This window comes from Nannospalax galili, unplaced genomic scaffold (genome assembly GCF_000622305.1).
Source record: "Nannospalax galili isolate Female #2095 unplaced genomic scaffold, S.galili_v1.0 scaffold31, whole genome shotgun sequence".
Lineage (NCBI taxonomy): Eukaryota > Metazoa > Chordata > Mammalia > Rodentia > Spalacidae > Nannospalax > Nannospalax galili.
Genome location: NW_008332149.1, coordinates 5,157,604 through 5,162,675, shown reverse-complemented (window position 1 = coordinate 5,162,675; position 5,072 = coordinate 5,157,604). Strand labels below are relative to the sequence as shown.

The 5,072-nt window shown below is 42.3% G+C and overlaps 1 protein-coding gene across 1 annotated transcript in view; it reads right to left on the bottom strand.

Moving 5' to 3' along the window:
- Nucleotides 1-2,259: 2,259 nt before the first annotated feature.
- Nucleotides 2,260-5,072, bottom strand: part of Cacul1 (CDK2 associated cullin domain 1) — a gene marked incomplete in the record, with an annotated part of 73,990 nt that continues 71,177 nt past the window's right edge. The window contains 1 exon segment of the mRNA XM_008827320.3: nt 2,260-5,072.

The window sequence follows — 5,072 nt, the reverse complement described above, 5'->3', positions numbered from 1 at the left end:
CTCGGTTTTTCTGAGACAGGGTCTTCTGTAGACCAGGTGGGCCAGGCCTCAAACTCACTATGTCTGCCTCCACTTCCCAAGTATTGGGATGACAGATGTACATCATTATGCATAGCCTTAAATACTTTTTATTAAGATTTATTATTATTAGGTACACTTTCCCCTATGGATTGAATTTAATTAAATTTTTAAAAAATTAACCTAGTCATAGTGTTCCACAACTGTAACCCCAGCACTTGGGAAAGAGAGGATGCATTAAGACCCTGACTCAAAGAATAAAAATCCCCTACTACATGAGAACAAAGCTGCCCTCAGCATACTGGTTTTGTCCCAGAAACCCTGATATAACTCAGAATTCAAATTTGCTTTGTAAATTCTTTAGATATTCATAAACAATTCAATCATATACTTTAATCCACTAATTTATGAATCACATTGATTTTTCTAATATTAAACCAATCTTGCATTTCTGAAATCCAATGATTCACCAACTGTTTATTTCTCCACTGGAAAGTGCAGTATGTCCAATTCAAATTTGTTTGCTGTGTTATTTAACACTCCATTTCCTTAATAATCTTGGCAATCTGGCCTTCTGCGTGCTGTGTGCTCCATTACTGAAGAGATGTGCTTTTCCCATTACGTCGGCAGATCAGTCTACTCCTTACACATGTCCATTTTTTCTTTATATATTTTGAGATATATTACTAGATACTTTGGTAATTAGTAAGGTTTTTTTCCAAATACATTTTACCTGTGTGTGTGTGTGCACGCACCTAAGTGTATGTATGTGCAGGTTACTGGAGGCCAAATGAGAGCATGAAGATCCCTTACAGCTGGAGTTACAGGTGGTTGTGACTTGCTGATGAACGTGCTGGGAACCAAATCTGAGTCCTCTACAACAGCAGCAATCACTCTTAACTGTCAAGTCATCTCTGCAACCCTGATTAGTAAGACTCTAATTGCTATATTCTTCTGGCCTTCTATCAGTTTAGGGGGCTTAATATGAATATAAACAAAGATTCAAAATAATAATGTAACCCAACAACACGCAATAGCACATACCTATGCTAGTAGACCTATACATGGTACTCTTTCTTTTAAAAAAAAAAAATTCCTGCTGGGCGTGGTGGTGCATGCCTTTAATCCCAGCACTCAGGAGGCAGAGGAAGGTGGATCTCTGCGAGTTCAAAGCTACCCTGGTCTACAATAAATAAATAAATAAATAAATAAATAAATAAATAAATAAATAAATAAATAAATAAATAAATAAATTTCCTAGATTACTGAGGATAAGGCCCACTGAATTTCAAAAAAAAAACACAGGCTGGGTCTAAAACTTGTGAACTTGAGGGGAGGGAGAACCTGCTGAAAGAAGGGAAAATGTTTACACAGCACCCTGCTTGGCTGGGGGAAAACTGAAGGTGGAGTTGTCTGGTGACTCAAATACCAAGAAAAGGATAGAGTCACCAAACCATGCTGCATCTATGAACCCCAGAAGTAATACGTCTCACAGAGCAAAGTCTAACGGGGGGGCGGGGGGGCTGGTGAAAATACAGAAGGACGTGACACTTCTAGAGACAGCAAGAGCCAGGCGAGGTTGCCCATACTCGGGCAGAAGGGTTAGGCCAGTCTGTGCTACAGAGGGAGACCCAGCCAACAGAGGAAAGGAGGGAGGAGGGAAAGGGGAGGGAGAACACAAAAACTTAAACTAAAGTTAAGTAATTAGGGGATTATTGCTAATTTCTTAGCAAGAAAAAGCACAGCAAGTAATAAAGCTTGGTATGATTAACACAAAAACCTCCCAAGCCAGAGTTTCAATTAAAGCTCCATAAAAGAACCGCACAAGAGGGGCTGGAGAGACGGCTCAGCAGTTAAGAGCACTGACTGCTCTTGCAGAGGACCTGGGTTCAATTCCCAGCATCCACATGGCGGTTATGAACCGTCCTTAACTCCAGTTCCAGGGGAATCCAAAGCCCTCTTCTGACCTCTGCAGCACTGCACAACACAGGTGCACTCAAATACATGCAGGCAATACGCTCATACACATAAAATAAAAATGTTTTTTAAAAAAGAACTGCACAAGAGTTAAAAATTTTTAAACTTATGTAGGCACTATATATACATATAGCACATGTAAACACAAAGTTTTGCTACCACCAGTACAGAGGTCAGGACTGACACTGTGGGTTGATTAGCTGGGGAGACAGACCCATGCTGAGGTGTGGTTGGCATGCAGGAAGACACTAGAGTGCACTTAGGTAGATTTGAATATCCATGTTTTAACAGGTATCAAGACCAGGGACATCTGTATAACAAAACAAGTTCAAGGACATCTGTACAAGATTTATTTCTCATCAACCACAATGTTTTAGAGTGAGAGGGTGCACCCTAACAAGGAAACAACCCAAGTCAGTAGCTTTGTATCGTGGCCAGTCAGTCCCTCAGTCACATTGTCTTCACTGGGTTAATGAATGAGATGGCAGCACACCGGCGCTGGGCCTGCCATGCCTTCCAACAAATGCCGCTGCAGATGAGACTTCGCTGCTTCCTCCTTGATCTGGCTGTGCTGGCAGCTGGTAAAAACCTCCTGCCTGATTCGATCTCTACATTTTACACAAGCATTTCTGGTTTTAGCCAGGGTTCCCCACAACTTCACATTTTACCAATTTCTCAATCAAATGGTTGTAACATTGACAGACTAAGAAGGCAAACACGGGCACCCATTTAACAAAGCACACTCTAAGAGACATGCCGCCTTCCTGCATTTAGTACAGTCATAATACTGAGGTGACACCGAAGAAGCAATACAAAGCATTTATTTTCCCCAAACTACAGAACTCTGAACCTTAGAGCCACGCTGCAAGTCTCCACCAGCTTTTTTCTAACACTGGAGTGCAGCCTGCGATTAGACAATCCCAGCAGGGCACAGTGTGCCCCCAGGTCCTATAAGAATGGATCTGAGCAGCACTTCCTTCAGCTCTCACACTCACACCATCCACAGAAGTAGCAAGGGGTGGACCGATGCCACTGGCCCTGGAGGAGGGTCAAGTGCACGAGGGAGGTGCAGTGATTGAGGTTATCACAGCAGGGGAGGAGGCATTCCCTTGAGGAAAGAACAGGGCTCCTGCCACCATACATTTCTGGGGATCTCAAGTGGAGGCAAATTTCAACCCAGTAATGAAAGCACAGGAGAGCCTTTCTTGATGAACTCCTACCACTTCACTTTAACCTCTGATAAAAATCAGTTTGATTTTTACACACTCTCACTGAAAGTAATTACAACCAAAAAGGTCCTCTAAACATCTTACAGGTATTAGTCAAGGGCTTCACATTTCAATCTTGAATTTTAACATACCCTTAAAAGGCCTAGATTTGAACAAAAGTAGACAATATTCCAAGTTAAACATTCAAGGACACACCATAAATATCTACTCACAACATCCTAACAATGGCTGGATGGCTAATGCAGAGTTTTTGTTTTGCCTTAGTTGTTTAATATCTCAGATTAGTGTATATTCACAAAATAATGCTTAGTTTAATACTAGTTCCTTAATACACAATGGAATTTTAGTTCAAGGGCAATGCCTCTCAAATATTAATCACGGAAATAACTTTTAGAAGAGAAACAGAAGAAAACACAGGCAGCCTCAACAAGACAATAAAATCTGAAAGGTTATTTACTCTGGGTACAGGGAGAATCAACAGGTCTGTCTGCTGAAACACCATGAGACAAGTGTTCCTGCCCACGTTACCTGCAAACCGGTTCTGTCTGCTAGTTCACTGTGGCCTTTGCTGGTAGGTGTACAGACCATTCAAGTCAGCCTTTTGTGCTGAAAACCTTTAATCCCATTTGGTTTACACAAAGAACGGTGAGGTGATACATGTGCAAACTCTTCCTGAGGAATTATTCACTTGTGCAAATTTGCAAGCCGACAGAAAGCACGACAGACAGCAGGGGAGTGACAGCTGGACAGGGCTGAGCTCTGGAGGCGTGTGCACAGCATCGGGCCAAGGGGCATCCATTCCTCTGCAACCTCACCTCCACACACATGAACCTCATTTCATCCCAGTCCCATGATACGGAGCGGCTACAGACTTGTGAAGGGAACCAGAAAAGGTGACTTTTCCACAAAATTTAGCAATGTACAATTCATGCACCCCAGTGGGGGCGTCTTCTCAATGACCCTGCCTAGGAGCGATTAGGCAAAGAGTTACGACGTCAAATTTTGCTTTCTGTCCCAAAGAAAATAAGCCTGTAAGGTCAGGATACAGCTGTAACAAGAGGTCACAAGATGACATGGTTACTGAAGCTCAAGGTCCACCCTTAAAGTATGTACAAAATGTGTACCACCTCTCAAAATAATCACCATCTATTTACTTGGACGTGTCATTATTTTGGCCTCTGCCTTCCACGTTCTGGTTTTAAAGGCAAAAGCCAACATGCTTGGTTCTGGCTTTCTTTTAAAGGCCTACTTTTAGGCGCACATAGAATAGTCAGTTTAACCAAATCGGCTGCCTATGTTGACTATCCAATCAAACTGCATGAACAGTGAGTTTGGCTTTAAGTACCTGATAGGAAAGCAGCCCTCGGCCAAGGTGGCACTGTACACTGCACTGGAGGAGAAACAGGCACACAAGAGGAGGAAGCATTTTCTGAAAATTACAAAATGGGAGGGGAGCAAACTATTTCCTCACACTTGCAGATGAAGAATTCTAGCAATATTTCAATTGAGCAGGGCCGGTATCACCTTAAGTAAGTTTTGCAAACCACAGTGTCCCCCAAGGGAGTTCAACCCTCAGGCCACTGCACACCTTTCTGCATGCCTTCCTGTGTTGGCCTGGCAGTACCCAGCTTTGGTGGGACTCAACTCTGATTCATAGCTGGTGCAGTCAATATGCAAAAACCTCAAGAAACTGAATTCTCTCTCTCCATTTTTTGCTAGCATAAAATGATGACTAGCTACCCATTAACTTAATAATGCAAAAACATCCAGAGACCTTAATGCAAGGTAATACAATGCTTTTATGGGAAAGTTCTGTTGAATAAAAAAAGAATGCCCTCTTCCAGAAAA